This window comes from Falco peregrinus, chromosome 4 (genome assembly GCF_023634155.1).
Source record: "Falco peregrinus isolate bFalPer1 chromosome 4, bFalPer1.pri, whole genome shotgun sequence".
Classification (NCBI taxonomy): domain Eukaryota; kingdom Metazoa; phylum Chordata; class Aves; order Falconiformes; family Falconidae; genus Falco; species Falco peregrinus.
In genome coordinates, this window is record NC_073724.1 from 77664491 (window position 1) to 77686030 (window position 21540).

General features: G+C 40.8%; 1 protein-coding gene across 8 annotated transcripts in view; it reads left to right on the top strand.

Annotated features, from left to right (window-relative positions):
* The window catches only part of KLF12 (KLF transcription factor 12), a 246896-nt gene that overhangs the window by 36042 nt on the left and 189314 nt on the right, over window positions 1–21540 (top strand). The window contains exon 1 of one of the 8 annotated variants that reach the window (XM_055803100.1): window positions 752–915. The exons of the other annotated variants lie outside the window; for them this stretch is intronic. The gene's annotated coding sequence lies outside the window, so the exon portion shown is untranslated. Of the gene's footprint in view, window positions 1–751; window positions 916–21540 lie in introns of those variants that run through there. 8 annotated transcript variants of the gene reach the window in all.

The window sequence follows — 21540 nt, forward strand, 5'->3', positions numbered from 1 at the left end:
AATCTAACCACTTAAAGATGTCTTGAATTGGATGCTTTAACTTCTGAGAAGCCCAGCCTCTTCTGAAAGTCCTGTCTGACAGTGCACGTTTTGTTCCATTTTTTGGTTGTTTTTTTGTGTCTGTAGACTCCAGCAGCTGACAAAGCTTAGCCCATAGGACTCACAGTGGCCCAAGATTGCCCTGCGAGGGAGGTGGAGGTGCATTGAGGGTGGACTCCCTTTCTCCTCCATGCCTATGTCTGTCCAGTCCCCAGCACCAGGGGTTTGGTGGAGCACCTCATCTGGGTGAAGAAGCATGTGTTTGCTTTCTTGTTGCTGTAGCACAAGTCAAGCAACGGTGCAATTGAGTGCAAAGATCTGGTGGCATTCATTTGGATCGGGGAGATGAGAAATCAACAGGCCTGGAGGATGATCCATTTGAGAGATGGGGTGTCAGGGGGTGTGGGAAATAGGTGATGGGGAGGGATGGGCATGCCACAGGGCATGAGGGTCTCGTGCCATGTCATGTCTATCGATGTCCTCCAGTGGAAATGAAGAGGTTTGCAGTCCCTGTGTGCAGATGGTCCAAACAGGGCAGGTGAGAGCTGCCTGTGAGAGCCTGAGCTGGTGGTTTTTCAGAAGTAGCAGACACCCATAAGAGGTTTTTCTTTCCTCCTAAGCAAAATTTGTTGAGTTCTCTAATAAACTTCTCTCTTGGCTGTTCCCACCTACCTGCCCAGAGCTTCCTGTTTTGGTATTTAGCTTCAAAAGGCATTCAAGGGCTGGCTGTTTGGGGTCAGAGATATAGAACTTAAAAACAGGCTGATAGACCAGAACAAGACTGGATTTTTAGAAGGCCAAAATGACTTCTCCTATCTGCCCTGAAGTCTGAGGGTAGAAATGTGCTGCATCTTAAGAGCCTGCGTACGGAGAAAGGTAAGATCCATTTGCCAAATCACTGAGCAGGTGGTGGGGAAAACAGAAATAGCAGTAAGGAAAGCTGTGGGTTATGAGCATAGTGGTGCAAGAAGGTTTACTAGTGCAGATCATTACATGAAATAAAGATTTTCAGGAAATAAAAAAAAAAATATCTTTGAGGGTGTTCTGGTGGTGATAGAGAACAGGAATTCAGTTCTGGACATGGTTACCTTTTTGCCTCTTCCTGTGCTTCAAAATTGGACAGAAAGTTGTAATCTTTGTCTTTTCCAAAGCAAACACTGCTTTCTAGGCATAGCCCAAGCATGGAATAATCTGACTGAGTGGTAGGAGCTTCTGGAAGTGACTGTGAGAGAGTTAGCATGGCAGTGCTTGTGTGACCCTGTGGTAAAGACCATCTGATTTAACTCCATCATGAATCATATTTCCCACTTTCCTTTCTGAGTGTTTTCTGTTCTGAAGACAGAGAGATTAAACTTAATATTACTTGGTGACCAGAAATATCTCCACTCCAAGTGTTCAGATCAGTGATAAGATAGCCACTTAACAGTTGTGTTATTTTTAGATTACATACAATGCCTGAAAGATGGAATGAAGCCTAAGTGACCCCCTCAGGTCGTGCTGGTGGTTGTTATCAAATACATTGTGGTTGTGTCTTCCTGTTTGGGACTGTTTCCTGTTTGAATGTGGTGGGGTTGCAGCAAGACACTGCTTTGACTTTTTTGTTGGTTCACAGATGCTGAAGAGTGGAAATAGTGAATTATTTTGGGAATGGCAAGAACACGAGGGAGGCAGAGCATTCCTTGTACAGTATGTGGAAAATAATTTAGAAGCTCTGAGCTATGTTTCCAGGAACTCAAATTGTGATTGCCTTCAAATACTAATGGAAAAAAAAATAAGGGCAACTGCTTTTATGGTGAGAGATGGTTGAAATGAAAGGAGCATGTTCAGGGGACTACACCTTACAACCAATAGAAAAGCCTGGAAAAGCTGGATTTTCCCAAATACATTCCTTTTTCCTAGCCTTTAAGAAAACTGAAGATGCGTGTAGTGTATGTTAAGTTTTATACAGCAAGACATCTTGGATAACATGAGCTGTATCTCCTCTTTTCTTGTCCTTTTCAACTTTTCTTGGTTTCCTGCTACAGACAATCTGTTTCCTTAATGATGCTCAGACTCCTCTGGATCTTGCTGCTCCATGCCTCTTTCCCGAGGTCATTCTCAAATCATCCATGTTCTCATCTATCTATCTAAGGATAAACAAATGTGCAGATGCACGTGGGGGACAAAAGAAAGAATAAAATAACTCCAAATCCCCCAAATGCTGCAGTGCACGTGTGGTTTTTCCCAGGAAAGTTTGGAGAGAGACTAAGCTTAAGATGACAGATGTTAGCTATGTTTCATTACCTCCTTTTGGAACATGTGGTACTCATGTACTCAGATACTATGGAGCAAAGGACTTGAATTAATTCCATTTGTTTAAATATCCACATATCTTTTACATTTTGCTTGCTTTATGGTTGGCACACTTGAGATTGTTTTATAACTGCATGATCTTTTTTCCTGCCTGGGGCAAACAATTTAAATGTACTAATAATTCACGTAACCCTTTTTGAGACACACATATTTTTTCTTACCTAGGAACACACATGAAAAAAAAAAAAACCACCAACCACCAAAGAGCACCAGAATGTTATAAGAGAAGCTTTCTTCTTAGTACATTGGTCTCTGTAGTTGTGAAACTCATTACAAAATAATCACATAAAATTTCTGTGACAAAGATTTGGCTTCTTAATGCCAAAGCATTTCCTGAATTTAGTTGTTACGTAGTCTTTGTCAAAACAGTGGCATTTGTTTTGATTTCAAAGCAGCTCACTCTACAGCTGGAAGAAGTCTGAAACTGTATTTTTGATTCAGGACAAGAAGCTGGAAGGCTAGCGATGCATTCTTCCTTCTGGGACAGGCTTCCTGTAGGAAGCTACTGAACCAGTCCACTCTGTTAATGCTCTGGAAATTAATTAAATTTGGAGATTGTTGCATGAAGGTGGTCTCATGCAGGCTTTATATTTTTTTATATACATACATATATATAAAAATATATAATGTATAATGTATTTATATAATTTATATGTAAGCTATATATCTAATGCTTGATAATTTAAAAAACTGTTTTAGAAATGAATGGTAGTATGCAAGAGAGAAGTACTTTTAATTTTTAAAATGCAAAAACAGCATTATGAGAGCAGCTTACAACTTTATATAATTTATGTCTTGGCTTTTGGAATTCAACGTACATTAGTTGTAGTTCTTATTCTCAGCCATTGTTGAGGGACATGATATGTACTTCAGGGCAGGGAGGTGATGAATAAGAGCTGATCAGGCAGGACCAAGTCTGAAGTCTTGTTTGGATTATAAATAATTTTGGTCAGAACATTCGAAATACTCTTGTTCTGCCTGTTGGACAAAATAAAATGAGTTAAAGCAAAGAGCATCTTCAGACCATCAAGGTATAGGTTTCTGTAGTTAAATTCACAAAATAATAACAAGAAAAAGCTTGCATTTGACAATAAATATTTTAAGAGGTAGGTTCTGTGTATTTCTCTGCATAAATTCCAGATATATAGTAAAGGAGGTGAACGGAAAATAAAAAAGAAAATGCTTTAAAGATAGATGAGGAGTAAAAGGAATGTTGTCCTTTTAAGGAAGATGATTTAATCAATAAGTCTATAGGAAAACAGTGTATATCAGTACTGTAGCCGTAAAGCAAATACTATTATGTAAGTATTAGTCTTGCAAGTGGGAAAAGTATCTTGCATAGTATAATCCAGTACCCTTTGTAGTGGTATTTGATGCTTGTGCAAGGGCCACTTACCTGCAACGACTTGACCTGAACTTTTCCTTCTGGGGCTAGTCCTTTTGCCAAGCATACCTGGAAGATTGCTGTGAGATCTGTGCTGAGCTCTAGAAGCCTGTCTTCCCCTGCTTTTGGCAGTCGGGGGAGCCTTGGGTGATGGCTTCAGATGTGCTGCTGCCCAAAGGTACCACTGACCAGATGCCTGCATTTATGATCAGAGGATGTCTGTGAAGTCTAGCAATGCCCTCCTTGTATGTTCTCAGGACACCTACTGTTACATTCCAGGGGCAAAGCTGCCAAATTCTTCATCTTCAGGAAGCCTTTGAGTTCCTTTCCCATGATTTTGTAATTATTTGTAAACATCCTTAAATGTTCAGCTTGCATGGAAAGTAGGGGGAGGTGGATCAAAGAAGCAGCGGGAGTCGAGGAGAGAAAAGGGAATCGTAAAATATTACCAAATCAGTATTTGCTGGATATTAGTAAAACACATGTCTTATGTCATGCAGCATGAGTTTATTTTCAAATGGATTTGAAGCAGTTGCAGAATCTTGAAACTACCAGGTATAGACTTGTTTCACCTAACTATGTGCTGGAGGCTATGTCTACACAAGCAGGTGATCTGGAGCAGCAGGAGCAGATGGAAGTGATGAGAACAGTTGTTATTGCAGACCCTTATGACCCCACTGGGTGTTGGAGTACATTTGGTGTGCAGCTGGAGGGGGGCTTCTGGTTTAGTTTCCTCCAGAAGCAACCTCGTTTGCGTGCACCATGGCTTCACTGGGAACCAGGGTAAATTGATAGCCCAAGCCAACGTGCTGGTACAGAGGTGGCCTCTGTGTTGCAGGGTCTGTCCAGAGAGTGACACATCTCCAGGGGCAGTTCAGCTCTTCTGTCTTTGTTTTCATTTGATATATTTGAAACTTAGGGTCAACAAACTCCTAATTAGGGTAATTTGACATTTACAGCTTATGTGAAATAAAGCTCAACTTAGCTGCTTGAAGAGTGGTAGAGATTGCTCCTTTTGACACAAGGTTTGTGGACCTGTGTTATAACTCCTTGTTCTCAGGTACTGCTTCAACAAAAGATTTGTTGCACACTAAATTTTCTGAAGCTTAGAGCACACCCAAATTCAAAGCAGAATGCCGCTTCTCTTTCTTAGAAAGGGAGAGATCTCATTTTATTTATTTACTCTGCTCTTGGTTTGTGGAGTGATGTCTCTTTATCTGGCATCCTTGTTTGGCCTGGATATTCCTCAGGGCACAATGATGAATCATTCATCTCTGCATGGGGTGAGACACTTTCTTTTTTAAACGAACAATATTGTGGCAGAACTTGTGCCTTTTTTATTTTTTCCTTGGGAATTGCTGCTGCGTAGAAAATCAACCAAATAGGATATAGATACAGAAGAGATGAATCACCCCTTGCTGTGTACCGGACGATGTCACTGTGGGAGTTGCAGTGCAATGTGCCATGCAGGTGCTGTCCATTTAGGATGTAACCATACAAAGGACCATCATTCCAGGTCCTCTCGCTTGGGGGCTTTGTCCCTTTGACACCTGGAGGGTCACTTAATTTCCTTCTTTATTTTTCACATAGCCTACAAGCAGGATGTGTTGCCTTATAGTGGATCCTGAATAGATAATTAGGGTTTTAGATGCCTTTTATAATTTGTGGATCTGTTGATCGTGTCACGATCACTTGGTCTCTTGTCTTTTGCAGTCTAATAAATGAGGGGTAGAATTGTATAATTGTGGGCTTACATCATAATTTGTGTGCAATTTGTACCCCTGGACCCAAGGGCCAGGGAAAGGCAATGAAATAGTCATGAAGGGCTTAAAATGATTTGACTTAAATCTGACTGCAAACAGTTAATGCTCGAAGGGTGCTGCAATAAGAGTATATTCTAGTTTTCTAAATGTATAACCTTGCAACATGGCTAGTTACCTTAAAATTCCATTGCCTATTACATGCAAATTACATTCTTTTGTGTGCGATGTGCAGTTTTTCTTAGTGCAAAAGAGATTGATTGCCAAAGTGGGGATACCTTTCACATCTGTGAGTTTTAGTTCAGATCAAAAATGAAATAAGCCATACGTGTTCAGAGTGGACATGTGTGCGCATCATAAATACTGCCGCACAGGCTGGCCTGCCTTGAGAATTAAGAGCTCCTTTTTTTTCATAGGAGGGATTCAGTGCTAAAATACTAGTATTTCATAAGCACCACAGATTTAGTCTCAATTGCTATTTTTGTTTTTAAAATTCCCAAATTATTCTCAGTGGAAAACTTTCTGTAAAAACTTTTTTTTAAAAAAATTTATATGTATGTTACAATTTTAAATTTTTATAGCTTCAAGATCTGAAGGACTGGAGTTGTCTGGCATTTTTCCAGCTAGTCCAGCTGTCTTCAGAGGGCAAAGTGTGGGCTCCTTTGTTAAATCCATCACTAAGAGAGTCAAAGAAACGGATGGTGGCTGTGTTGAGGGGTTTATGGTGTGAGTACTTCCTGCCTTTTCATCTCAACCTCCCAAAATTCTCTCTTCTTCCAGGGCTTTCTTTTTTTGTGCCAGATTTCCTGGGTGTTCAGGTATGCCAAGCCTGGGGTTGTTACACTGCTGCTGTCTCAGGAGCTGTCGGGAGAGTGTGAGCTCCTGTTGCATCTTCCTTGCCTATTGGTGCTGCTCTGATATGGCTGCCTGCAAAAAAGCATGATATGGGCATTGTCCCAAGGGTCTCTGGCTACCAGAGTGGGCTCTGAGTGTCCTCTGGAAAGGCAGGAGGAGCCTCCTCATCTTTTGGTCATAATGCAGGAGGGATAGGATTTCTGAGACTTGGTAAGAGCACGGGTGAGTATGGGACAGGGGCTCCCAGTTGCTTATTTGACATGGCTTACTTGGAGGTATGGATGAGCAAATAAAAAGACTAAAGCAAGCAGTGAGCTGCCGGTGTGGACACTTCAGTAAACACAGGCGAGAGAAATCAATTTTTCACAAATGAAAGAGGAGAAAAAAAATCAATAGGGAAAGGACTGTTATTTTCAATTTAAAGCCGGAGGAGTTGCAGTTTGATCTCAGAGTTCATGCTTTCCTGTTCTCATTCACATGTTGCACGGCTCTGTTATTGAAGAACTGTAGACTGTGTTGTATAGAGATCATTAAATATAAATGGCTGAAAGAATATGAAAGGCTCCCCATCCTTATTTATTTATTTACTTGTCTTGTCTGCTTGCAGATACTTCTCCTGCTGTAGTTAACTCCTGTGGATGCTAGTTCCCTGTACAGGAGCATTGGAGTGCATTGAGCTTTCACTGTGAAGTCCACCAGCCTTCTCCTCATGCATGTTTTGACAATATTTAAAGCACACGAATCAAACTGTAGTTATTGATCTGTGTTTGTTTCTCTTCAACAGACTGATTCCATCTGGCTACCTGATGGTGAGAGTGCCCCACAAAAACATGACCAATGTTTTAAGTAGAAATAGAGAATTTGACTTTGAAGTACTATCTGTGTGAGGTCTGGTAAATACAGTGTGAGAGGACCCAGGTGGGATGCAGAGGACCATCTTGTCTCCTCTTGGTGCAGCCTGCTGTAATGGCAGGGCAGAGTGCCAGTTTTTTATGTAAAAAATAAAAACAAAACAGTATTTTTGGCTGATTCCTATTGCTAGATTCCACATTGCCAAATACATGTCTACTAGTGTTAACTGTGTGAGAGCTGTGCTACCTTGCAAATCTATTTGTGTGGAGACTTTGCCTGGTAAGCAATAGGCAAAACCATTACTGATGCAAAGACTCTTAACTTATTAAAGGTCTGCAAAAGTGGAGGGTTTGCTTCCAAACAGGTGCTTGCTAGCTCTTGGCTCTGTTGACATCTCAGCAGAGCAAGCAGAAGCAGTCATTAGGAAGGTACTGACATGTTCATGAGCAAAACTACACGTCTTTACTATAGATTGAAGACAGTAATAACTTTTTTCTAGTATTTTTAAAAACTTAATTGGATTCATTTCTCTGTTGTGTGTATGACTCCAGCTGTGCTAGTACAAAAGTGTGTCGGGAGATGCACCCACACCCACTAAAGGCTTAGAGGTGGATGGGAGAAATAAGTGTCCTGTCCTGGGTCAGTTAATTTCTTTGCAAGAGCAGCTTACAGCTTAAGTGCAAGCATACCAAGAGCAGTTGTGCTGAAGGATGCTAGAGTGCGTGTGTTTTTATATGCATGTCTGTATGTACATATGTGTATGTATTTGTATATATTTATACATGGATATGTGTTTGTGTGCATATATGAATATGAAATACAACAGTAAGGGAAGATGACCTAGGTTTATTTCATTCAACTTTTAACACCTGATGGAGACAGTCTGCTCAAGTAAAGGTGTAGTCAGAACAATGCTCCTGCTGTGGTCAAGGGAAAGGTAAAAAGCCCTTCTAGATCTGAGGCAGGCTGTGGCAACCTCCAGAGACGTCTGTTCCTGTGTAAACTGGAGGGAGGGAGCATCTAGGCCACCTTGGTTCCCCGTCTGAGTACTTCAATTAGATGCCTGACATTAGAGGGAGGCGGACATAGACCATGATGGCAAAAAATAATGTGAAAGGTAGTATTTTCAAATCATCTGAATGAGACAACTAAATGTGACTCTAGCTCTCAATGGGATGTGTCTGAATGGCTGAGATGCTCTTGAAAATGCCTCTCAAGCTCAGATGTAAGGACTTTTGAGCTAAACCAGTGAGAGGCTCACAAATTGCAAACCAATTACCATGCGAGACATTGTGCTCCTGTGTTCCAGGAGCTCCGTAATAGGACTGTGCAAGCCAGGCAAGGCAACTTTGGATTTTATAACATACTGTTTCAGCTACTACCCCAAAAACGGGCTGCCCTGACCTCACACCATCATAGGTTGCTGTGATCTGCTCAAGTATGTTGTGTATTAGTGTGTTACCATTCCCTAACAGGGAATATTAGACCTGAAGGGAGGGTAACCACTGCCTGGGGCAGTTTCAGCAGCCGTGGGGCAGCTCTTCAGCAGTGGTGGTTGAAGGATATGTGCTCAAACCATCAGTTGTTTACAAGTTACGTTGCTGCGTGGAGTGTGGTTGGAAATCACAATTGTCTCATGTTTCAAAATCACAATTGTCTTGTGTTTCTCTCCTGCCTTTGGCAGCTTCTTGAGGCTATGCAACTTTTCTGTCCCTGTATGTGGGAACACTTCTGAAGTGAAGTGTGAATCTGGTGCATTGACTGAGGGAGGGTTGTTGCAGGAAGAACCCTTGTCATGCGGTTTGAGGAAAGGTTGCGTTATTGTTCTGAAACCTTTTGGCCAGGACTGCAGGAAGATATGAGACACAAACACGGAAGGAATCATAGAATCATAAAATAGTATAGGTTGTAAAGACCTATAAGATCGAGGCTAACTGTTCTTTGTAGATACTCAGACTGACATTTTTAGGGGATTCTTTTATTATATACATATGTGCTTGGGTGGGAAAACAGCCAACGAAGTTGGAAGAAGTCAAGATATTTGCTAGCTGGACAGCAGAAAAAAACATTAGTGTGCCAGACCCAGAGCACTGCTCCAGTTCTAGGTGAGGTAGATAGTGGAGAAAATAAAACTAGCCCAAGGCTTTAAAAGCAGTCCCCAGCTTTAATCGTCTGTGGTCAGGTAGGGATTGGAGAAAGCAGGAAAATCTCTAGGATGGTACTGATCTCTTGCTGCAGAGTTTGACTCCTTCCTCTGAGGTTGCAGTAGTCGCCAACAGAAAGTGCTTTCAAGAAATTGAAATAAAGCAGAAGCCTGCATGGTGGGAGGGTTCCCATGCCCCCCTGCAGAGCTGGAACATGGGTGCAGTAGATGTTATTTCCTCTTTCTGTCTTCCTGCTGGTTTGCAAAAACTCTAAACAGAAATACTAATATGATGAAAGTACTCCTACCAGTTCTATCACCTATTTATTATGTTTATAAATACAGAACATCACCAGATATGTATAATGTAAAAGTAAGGAAAGCAGAAGCATTGAAGCTGAGTAGCTTGAAATTTTGCATTTCTCTGAATTTTTCTATCCTCTCATTTCTTTGAACACTTTTAAAATCTGTTTTCGTATCTGACTCATCTTCATTCTAGTGGCTCATTCACATTTGTCTGATGTTTTCTGTTTATGGCTCACTCACCTTTTTGTCTCTCTTTCCATTCTGGTCTCTTGCTCATGAGTATGCATGTGCAAGATGCTCTTCCAATTTAAAAACAATAGATGCAGCTTGTCTTGATGACTTCACTTCCTGACAGTGGTCGACTCACTCGGCTTTCTGATCCAACAGATTCTGTAAAAACAAGAGAAGTGGGGGAAAAAAACCCCTACACCCAACCAAACAACAACAACAAAAATTATGTTGTTCCCTCAGAGGAGTATTCTGAATCTTCTTAACGTACTTAAAATTTTCATACTGAAAGAGCTGTAGAAGATTACACCATTTCTTTTGGATTTTCTCTCTCTCCATCACTTACCCCATTCTTCCTCCTTTTGCCCACCACTTTTTACTTTGCATGTTCTGTTCTTTTCCTCATGTACATCCTTCTAGTGCTCTTTTTTTCTTTCCTTTGTCCATCCTTTTTGTTTCCTGGAAGGAGGTTATATTGCTACTGTTCCTCCTGTCCCTGAAGTAACTGCTCCCACTTGCCATGTTCCTCTTTCGGCTTCCTTCTGTTAGTGTAAGACTTGGAGACTCCTGCTCTTCTGCTGCTCTTCTGTAGCTGTGTTCCCTGTTGCATGGCTGATGTACTTGGTCTGTTCATCTTCCTTCAGGAAGAAATTTTGGGAGTGCCTAGATGCTATTGAAAATCAGAGTATTCTTACATCCTGCTGAAATTACTGCCCTAGTGGCTGGTTTTGAATCTCCAGAGAAGGATCTGATCTAATTACAGAGAAAGACAAGGTTGCCTGGTATCTTGAAATGATGGTCATACAAGGCACGTGTGGGGCTTGACTAGAATTAAGGACTTCAGGGAATATCCAGGTGCATGAAACAGCTCTGCGAAGGTGGAACTGCCTTTGGTGTATGGCCAGTTATGCTGCCCGTTGCTTCTCAGTGCCTTCTGGAAGAGCAATCTCTTGTTCCTGGCTGGGAGAAGCTGAACTTGAAGCTCACTGACCTGGGAGGAGCAGGTTAGTCTTCCCTGCAATTCCTGACAGGTGTGAAGTGTGGTGCTGACCCCCTGTTCTGTTGCTGCCGCTTTGTTTTAGCCAAGAAGGGTAAAACATTGTCAGCTCTCCTCAAGTGAGTAAAGTTTGTTCTTCGAGTGTGGGAACTGCAGCTGTGGTACCTTGTGCAGAGTATTTGGGTTTAAGACTGGCCTTATTTTGGTGCATTAGTAGTTCACTAATTCTGGTCAGCTCTTAAAAGTGTGGGTGAAGGCTTCAGTCCTGCTTGAAGTGCCTCTCTTTGCAAGCATAAAGACCCCATCATAGGCTTCTGGGTGCCAGACCTTGAGGATCAGGTGCTGCGAGCTTGGAGCTGTGGTGGGGAATGTGTGGACACTGCCATGTACTGGATCTGATCTTCAGGTCTGTTTGTAAGTGCCAAGTAATGCTTCGCTTCCACAAACTGAGTAGCTGTCCCTTCTAAACATTGGAGTTCATGGTACCTTTTTGTTTGTGGTTCTGATATTAGAAGGTAGTTGGGGAGTGAAAAATCATTGGGACAAAGTCAAAATCAAGCAGTTTGATCTGTAGTTTGAAGGGTACTTCATTGCAAGAAGTTTTTTTTTTTTTTTTTTTAAAAAGAAGCTTTTAAAATGAAAGCTGAGATAAGCACTATCAGTGAAAGGACCTTAAAAAGGTTGCAGCCAGCAGTCATAAAGATAGGACATGTATGGAAGTGATTGTAGATAATGTTTTACCTTGAACTGTCCATTTCATTTTATATTCTTACTGTAAAGGTTTTTCATTATATTAGGTAGCTGAAAACCCATATTTCTTTTACCATCTCTAGTTAAATGTCTTCATGCTTCCACTAGAAATCCGTATCTTCAGAGACTGATAATTCTCAGCTGTAAAAATGTGTTCTGAACAGAAACTTAGCTTAGGCTATCTTAACAAAATTAAAAATAAAGTCACTTCAGGTATAAATTACCTTCTGCCAGTAGAAAACAAGTTAACAGGACTGGAGAAGATACACTGTACTGCAAATAAGTCTGCTATATGATAGAAATGGTATATTGTCCAGAAAAGAAAGCTAATGGTCTTTATGTTATTGAAATTAAAGTGTTGCCCAGTGATAATGGTAGCTTTCAATTAACCTTGGGTGGATCAGTTTTCTTAAATAAGTGTTGACTGTAGAGACTATGCTGAGGTATTCCTAGATGAGTGTGAGAATGTGTGATACATTGGCTTAGCAACTGCGTCTGGGATGCTTCTCTCGTTTGCTGTTCCTACAAGCAAATCTTTGAGGTTTCATTGTAATTTTATTTTCTTTTGCCTTTATAAACACACACAGAATTTAAATATTCCCTTTGTACTGCCTGCTGTGATACACGGTGCAGGTGAACATTCAAACACATTCACTTGTACAGAAGCAAAGTGCTGAAGTCTTCACAGTATATCCTACCTCTAGTCTTTGACTGTCTGGTCTTTATTAAAGTGCCTGTTGGCATCGTATCTGACACTTAAATAGCACTCATGGGTTAACCTAATTTTCTTTTGATGCATGTCTGTAATGTAAAGAGAAAGAGTACTGAGAAATAAAAATACTCCTGTGGACTCTTCATCTCCTTTTTATGGAGAGTTCTCTTTGTTTCACTCACTGTTTTGGGAGTGCAATTACATTAAGGATTGATCCCACTGAATGAGGAAATGTATATAGCTCTGTCAACAGTAGATGAGTCCTGAGATGATTCCAAAATTGCAGGAAAAATGAAATGGTTATGGGGCCACAGAACATGATCCTACCAGCTCTTGCTGACGAATTCCTGACATCTCTCTCTATCTTGATACGCTAATCAAAAGTGTGTTGTCTTATGTTATTTAAAAATTCTGTGCGAAATTATTGAAGAATGTCAAAATTCTAGAAAGCATTTCAGTTCTGCAGTAACAGTCAGCAGTTGGTATGTTGTCCCGTTTGTCCACTGGATATAGTTTTGATGAGACAGACTTGGCAAACCCTGCATCTCACTATGCCAGAAGCAGTGGTCTCCACCTCCCCTTCTCCTTCCATTTGTACTCCCTTCCCTGGCTAGTTCCAGTATGATTCAGCCTCTGGGCAAGCATATTCAGCTCACTAATCTGGCTGAAAATTACTTATTTTTAAGTCAGTTGTAGTTTTGCCTGCTTGGTGACCTTAGTTCTCCAAAGTATTCAGACGAACATCAGAGGTGGTGAACCTCTCATGAACCAAGAGTCAGTGAGGTGAATCCAAAGTGGGGAGGGGGGAGGAAAGAGCTGGTGGCACCACACCTTTAGGTGTGTTCATCTCTTTTGGTTAACTGTACCCTCCGCCAGGAAATGTGATTGTCTTCTCCTGCTAGAGTTGCTGTTGCATGTTACGGCTGAGGAAGTTGTGGCTGGGGCGCACAGAGGTGGTACGGCATGAAAAACAGGACTGTGGTTGGCGACTGCTTGCACTGGGTCTGGATTATTCCTTAGATATTGCGTTCCGTGATGTGTTATGATTTTTAACTTGATAAAAAGAAATAGGGTGTTAAATTAAGTATGAATTAAGGAATGCAAGAAAGAAAATAATTGAAATTAAACCATAGTTGTTTTTCTAAAGGTCTAAAATTTCTTTCGTCTGTTGGATACATCTCAGTCTATGTCAAGATGTAGTCACAGTCAGAACCTATTCCTGGGTAAACTGTATGACAGCAGTGATTTTAATAAGGGACCTGATGCTTGGAGATGATGAGTAAGCCTTTACTGGACTCTGAAACAGCCCATGCTCCTGACTTCAGTGGGTGACCTGGGCACTTTGCACAGTCGAGTTGCATATTTGTGTATGGAAAAAGGAAATGCTGGGTCTGTACATTGCTAATGCATTATCTTGAAAGATTGGCAACAACTTTGATACTAAAAAATTGAGCTAAACTGACAGATGCAAGTTTTTTTTCCCTACTTCAGGCTATATTTATACAGTGTAATCGTAATAAAAAGTGTCATAAATCTGTAGGGTTTTTTCTCTTTTTTTCAGTGAAAGCTAATATGTAAAGCTCTACTTGCTGTTCTTCTCTTAATGCTTTTATGACTTACTGGTATAAGAATAAACATTTAAAATACTATGTTTCCCACCTCAAAATCTGTGAGTGTGAAACTGGCTTTGTATTTTATGAACAGTATAACAATGAATCTGGATTGTTAAAGCTTCTTAGGCAACATGTATTTATCCTCCCTCCTTCTATCCCTCCCCTGGAGAATGTGGGTTAAAAGTTAAAACATCTAAGTCTTGTGACTCTGTTTTGACAAAGAGGATGCTTTGCTTTCATGTTTGGGTTTTCTCTCATGTTTTTTCTTTTTCTTTTTGGTTTTTTTTTATTATTATTTTTCCCTCTCTCCCTCAAGCTGTATATTGTCTTTAGCATGTGACTTGATCAGTTAAAAAATAATATGGTGTTTCTCTTTGAAATTACAGTTACATTGCAGGGATGGCTATGAGACAGAGTGCTAGATATTTGTTGTGGACTTTGGGGTTTTTTTTCCTTACTATTCGTTGAGTACCACTGCTAGTTGCTTGGCTGCTGTTTGCTTTCACAAAAATGTTGAATGCTGAGTATCCCTAGTGTGATGCAACACGGAGGAAGATATAGTTGCTGGCCCTTGGGCTTTTGCTGTGTGCACCTGATGGTGTAGTTCGTGGGGAGCTGTGCTGGTGAGCATCTGTTGCTGATGGTGGTGGGGGCTCTGGAGAGATGACTGGAGGTGCTGTGCAGGTAGTGAGCTGGATCAAGACAGAACTCCTTGCTCTTTTCCAGATATTTCCCAATGACAGATATGTCCCACGACCTGAAACCGAGGGTGACCTTCATGATTTACGGTTGAGGTGCTGGCAGAATTTTCCACAATCTGCTTTGTGTTCCTTCTGTCTGCTTTTATATGAAATGAGGCACACCACTGCAAAAAAAAATTATTTCAGATGTTGCTGAAAAGCACTGTTTTAGTGTGGCATTATGAAGTATTTTGGAACTGAGATAAAACCTGGACACTGCCTTATTTTTCCAGAAGGGAGAAACTATCATCTGAGGTTTCCCCAGTTTCGAAGGGAAAAGGGAACTGAATGTGTCCTCTGTACAAAGTGCAGTCTAACTTTAGCATGAAAGTATAGTAATATTTGTGGATTCCTTATGTTATTCTGCTGATGTAATCTGTGGAGTCCTGGGTGATTAATATCATGTATGCATCTTGGTGCTTCATTCACAGATGATAGGAAACTACAGAAATCTGTTCTTCCTTCTGTTTCATCATGTGATTCATATTCTTAGTTTGTACATAAAAATCTGAAACTTGAAATTTTGTTTTGGAAGATACGAAGTATCTCAGATGGGTTGTAACATGCTTACATAAATGTACCGTGTGTGTGTGTGTGTGTGTGTGTAGAGGAAAAAAACCCCAAACTGGTAGAATGATTATTTGCTTTTCCTGTCTTGAAAGTTTACAAAGTCTGTGTCAGAGCAGTTGATCCAAGCTGCTGAAGTCCCCTAGATGATGTCTAATAGTATGTGCTAGTGATAGCGTGTGATTTGGGGCTCAAGTAATGCAGCTGAAAATATACTGTCACTTTTCTGGTGTCTGTGTCAGATCTGGCAATAACTGTTGTTACACTAGTGGCCATCATGTGGGAAGAACAGGAACCCGTAGCACAGGAACTGTGCGTATTATGGGAAAGTCGGAATATCCCTAAACAGTGAGAATTCACTATGTGAACTGTATTTCTGTAGTGTACTACTTAAATGTGAAGCTGCTGGATTTTTTACCTCTTCAGAATACCATGAACTAATCGGAGGTTTCAGGATGTGTTAGCAACTACATATAAATACACACTATATATATATATATATATGTTTATATGCACACACGTATGCATATTTATGATTAGGAGTTCTAAAGAAAAATTGCTATTTTTTTAACAGCTGAGAAGGCAAATAGAGTTTTGGCGGTGTGTTGTGGGTTTTTTTGGTTTGTTTTTTTTTTTTTTTTTTCCACTTACAAGAATGCTAAAACTTATGTAAGGCTCCCTAGTTCAGTTTTTTTCCCCCTGAATTCTGGGTCTTAAAAATTTGTGTCACTGGAATGGGATCCCATGTTCTCAGAAAATGTATTGCTGAAGTTGTAATGGTTGGAGAAACCTACTATACACAGGAGAAGACTCAGAATGGTAGACAGACGTAGGTTGGAGGGGATCTCTGGAGGTTATTCATTTGGTCCAGTCCCTTAAAGCACAGTCAAATTCAAAGTTGATTCCAATGTCAGAGTTTGAGGTTACTCTGACCTTTGTGTAATCAAGTGTTAAACATCACCAAGGATGGCGATTGTGACCTTTCTAGGTGCTTTGTTGCAGCGTTTGATGACCTTTACCATAAAAACCTTTTCCGATTTCCTTAATGGCCAGTTCACATGCTGCTGATGTATCCATTACCTCCTGTCCTGTTTCTGCATACCTCTGGGAGGAGTTGGACTCTGTTGTGTGTCCCCTGCCCCACGCAAGGCTTTTTTTTCTCCAGGATGAACAGCTCAGCTGTCATAGCCTGTCCACAAGCACCATGTGCTCCAGCCCTTGTCCGGCTTGGTGGTCTGTCCTGGACTCCTGGTGTGTTCATGTCTGTGTTGTATGGGAAGCCCAGGACTGGATCCAGCACTCTGCGTGTTTTACCAGTGCTAAACAGAGAAGATTGATCACTTCCCTCAACCTACTGGTGATGCTTTTCCTAATGCAACCCAGGATGCTGTTGGCGTTCTTTGCCGCGAGGGTCCATTTCTGGCTCATCATCAACTTTTTGTCCTTCAGGACCCCAGCTCCTTCTTTGCAAAGCTGCTTTCCAGCTAGCTGGTCAGCCTCCAACACGTACCGGTGCATGGAGTTACTCCTTCCCAAGTGCAGGACCTGCTGTTTGTTTTTGCTGAATTTCACAATGTTCCTGCCAAACCATTTCTCCAACTTGCTGAGATTCTGCTGAATGGCAGTGCTGCCCTTGAGTGTGCTTCACTGTTTCTGTTTTTCTGTTGTTACTTGCAGACCTGCTGAAGGTGCGCTCTATCCCATCATATCAGTTTTAATGAAACTGTGTTGTGGTATTGGCACCTAGAAATTGGCTACTAGTAGGATTTTGAGTGGCTGGTGAATGTATTTTGAGGCCAGTGGTCCAGCTGGTTTTCAGCCTACTTTGTAGCCCAGTAATTGGAGGTGAAGGACAATTTACCTGGTGTACATAATAAATCATAGAGGGTTTCATACTAGTAATATTTCTCTTATAAATCTTCCAGATTTTTTTACGTATAATCAGAAGAATGATTCATTCCGGCACCTCTGTTTCCCTCAATCTTAAGGCTTTCACTGCTTCTCTGCTTCTGTCAGCCATCTGCAGGATGCTTGTTCAGCTCATATTTTCTTAACTCCCCGTAGACCTTCCTCCCCTGTATTCCACCTACAGAATACCTGCATGTGGGGTAGTTACGGGAGGTAGTCTTTGCTTTTGAATGTTGTGGTATTTTGCTTCATTTTACTGATGCTTTGTCCTATCCCCTTCTTTGTCCATCATGTGCTGAGACCTCTCTTTTGCATTATTTCTTCTTCGCTTTACTCTAGATAGCAATTTTACTCTTTCTCTTCTAGACCTCACATCTATTATTTTATTTTTCTGGTTTTCTTTTTAAATATAAATGAACATGAACATTTCTGTCTTCATCATGCTGCTTCCTTGCACCTCTCCCTGCACAAAGTTTGCAACTTTGGTGGCAGGGCTTCCTGTCGGTGTGGGAAAGAAAACCTGATGCTTGAGCTCGTTCACACAGGAAGGAATTGCTAAAAATGGCAAAGCCGGGGCACTGGAGTGTGAGTTGAGCAAGCAAGCAAAAATTCACAAATACACCTGTTTTAAAGTCAATAAGAGTGCACGGTCACAAAATAGCAATCTGTTGCTGGACTTACCTGCTAATACGTGAAAAGAATCTCATTAAAATATATTAGACTTACACAGAGAAGTGAACAGAGCAAAACAAAAAGTAGAGCATAGTTTTTAATTTGATGTATTTTGTAGAGTTGCTTAGTCTTTTTAAAGAGATGCTGTGTATAACCCTGGTTTTACACTCTAGGGTTTAATGTTTTCTTCTATGGTGGCAGTAAGCTAGATGGTGTTCATTGTCATTAATACTCCTTTGTTTCCATTTCTGACAAGCAGAGAAAATGCAAATGCAGTAGGGCAAGTTGCAGTAAATGTGTATGAATTTCTCTTCTCTACTTTTCAGTGGCACTTGAGTCTTCTTTTTTCCCTCTTGCTATTTCCTTTCCATTCCTGTTATTTTGCCCTTGTCTTTCACAAGTGTATATTGATGTTTGTTACTGCTTTTAACAACATTGTTTTCTTATGTGACTGTAACATATAAGGGAAAGTAATTAAAAGTTATGTAATTGTTCCCTATAGTTGAATGCTTACGATAATGGGTTTATTAATACCTCTTTCAGACAGTGCATCCCTGTGGCACAGTACACGAGTGAGACATTCTGACTGACCACATTAGAGTATATCTAAATGTCTAGGACTCTTACAGCTAAAACTATACTAACCTTGTAAGATCAAATTCTAACAAAAAAAGAAAGTAGTCTGCAAGGGTTTGCGTATTGCAATAGAAAAAAAATCTGATACTACTTGTGGTGACTCTATGGGTGTGACTGACTGGATGTAACTAAATCCCAAGGCATCAGAGGGAGTTAAAGTGTCTCTTATGTAGTAGTAACACTTTCTGCATGTGGATAACTTGGGGGTGTTTACGTTTCCATGTATTCTTTTACTGTACTAAAATGGTTTTTATTTTAGTGGTGAGAATAGTGTTATTTTGAGTGTGTTCACTGCTCTTCATTGCTAACATATAGCCCATGTACAGGTTTACACTTACAGATTTACATTTATGTCTTTTATGTACCTTGAGTTGACATGCATTGAAATAAAAACGTACATTATACATGGACCAAGTCCTTTTGTATTTCACTGGGGATCACAACCAGATCACTCCCTAGTTAGCTCCAACGACATAGATGTGCCAGTATTAGAGTTCAGCGGATGCCAGAAACTTTCTCTGACTAGGCTTCGCAATAGCCTTGCCTCTCAGAAAATAAATTCAGCGAGGGGAGTGGGGACTTCTGCATGAGCGAACTGCCTTTTGCTACTCCTGTTTGTTGTTTTTGGGGGCACAGGTTATAAAGCTTGTGTACAAACCTAGTTTTTAAGAAACTGGAGGACTGACTGCTATCATGTTATGGGTTGTTTTCTTCCGTTTAAAAGACTGCTATATTACTTCATATCATACTTAGGAATGGAAATGTATTTTTCTGACATTCCCTCTTGTTCTTGACAGCTAAACCTTTGATAATAATTCATATTGCTTTTCATCTTTAAAACATTTTGCAGACATCATCTGTGATAGTTTATCTGCAAAACATCTGTAAAAGGCATAGATTTTACTGGAATTAGTCATATTTTGTGGGGGGTTTAATCATAATTTTCTCTTGAAAAATGTTTACTTTATAGATGTCTGTCGGAACAATTGAAGTAAATATCAGAGCTCTTGGCAAACCCCAAGCCTGTGCACACTGACTGTTTTTATTCTATTTGTGGCCTTGGTGTTAAGTTAAAGCAGATGTTTTGTCTTCAGACTAAATCAGGATGAATCTTGGTGCTACAGGCAGGTTTTTCCTTGCAGGTCCAGTGATTCTTCTGTTCTCGAAGCTTGTCTATAATGGATGTAATAAAGATGTAATGATTTTTGAGGTAATCACAGTGGTGTGAATTGCTAGGGAGAGACTAGATGATCTCTTGAGGTTTCCTCCATCCTAGTTTTTGCAGTTTGTATGAATTTTCCATTGATGGCTCTTCAGGTGGCAACAGAGAAAATGAAGCAGTGAAAGCAGGAGAGGGCTGGGTGATGGGGGTCTTGATCTGGCGCACCCCTAACAGGAGTGGAGGACAGATGCTCTCCCAGCTATGCCACCCCCCCTCACTAAATTCTTCCAGTTTGGGAACAGCTTGGGAAACGCCATGGTCTTCTGGGTTCTTCCTTCCAGGGTGGTTGTAGCTTAAGCCCAAGCTAATGTTGATGGGCTGCTTGAAGCTTAGTTTTAGTTTAATTTAGTGTTAATGCCCCTTATGTTTATGGAAGAGGTGTTTTGGTCCTGGTCTGGTTTGGGGGAGCTGAGGGGAGAGGATGACTCGGGCAGGAAGCCGAGCCTTGGAGACACAGCACAACAGTGGTCTTCTGAGGTCCACAAGCCTTCTCCAGCGCAGGGCCCTGTCTTACATTCCAAGTGCTACAGGAGATTTTTATGATCCCCTGTATGGAGGTTCGTGTTGCTCCATCCTTCTTACCACCTACTGCTCCAACCTTGTAACAGAACTCAACATGGTGGCTACTACTCTTTGTTGCCCCCCTTAAGGGGGAGGGAGGGCATGTTATGACTGTTTGTTCAGTCTTTTATCTTGAGAGGTTATTCTCCTTTTCTTTCCTGAACCCAGGAATGGCGCTCGTCTGAGAGCACTGGCTACAAAGTGTGAAAAAGCTTGGAAGACACAGCAGACGCTCTTGTCCCCCATCACTGGCATGCTGGTCTTCAGGAAACTTCCAAGAGCAGCTTCTGTAAAACTTTTGCATCCCTGGTACCGCCTGCAGATGTTTGTCTATTTTGAAGGCATTTACAGGATAGTAACAAGATGCTTGTGAATGTCATCCCTGGATATTAGAACAGATATGTTTCTGTATTTAGATAATATGTTTCTCCTGAGCTCATTCAATATAGTGCTGCCTTGTGGGCTGTTTTCAAACCCTGGTAGGAAAAACACGGAAAAAAATACAACATATTTCTTTCAGTACGTGTTTAGAAGAGCATACTTGGTATTTGCTGACATACTGCAGGTTAAGATGTTTCCAGTTAAGCTTTTGGCTTTTTAGTGAATTTGCTTGTTAGGAAGCCAGACTTCGCTGCTTTTTCATTTTGAAATGGTACTGGCTCGTTCTAATCCTCTGCGTGTCAAAGCCCTTTAAACCACTGGCCCTGGTCCATAAGATTTTTCCATACAAGAGGATAACTTACCATATTTGATACCCTAAAGATTAGGAACTGTCGAGATTTCCTGACTGCTTGACACTTGTATTTGAGTGTGCCTGCTGTGAGCAGCAGGATGTGAAATCGGATGGGCGGATGAATCACCGAACCGATCTCATGGCTTTTTTCTGGTGTTTTGTTGTTTGTTTGCTTTTTATTTTTTTGGAAAACTAACCCTTGAAGGATCTAGAAGAGCCTGGTCCAATATGTAGACATTGTTTTCACTTCCATATTTTTTTCTGGTATTAACTTCAGGGCTGTAACACTTTAGTTTAAACTGTAGGTGTACACTTCTGGGAATTTTAATTTCAGTGGTTTACTTTTTATTGTCTATAAAACTTGGTCTATGTAACCAAAAGTTATGATTCTTATTTTTATTGACTTACATTACTTTCTTCCATGTATATTAGAAATTGGTTTGATTTCCTTCCCCCTCCCTCCCGAGAGACTAACATTTATTTTGTTTTCTAATTCTTATTTCATTGTCT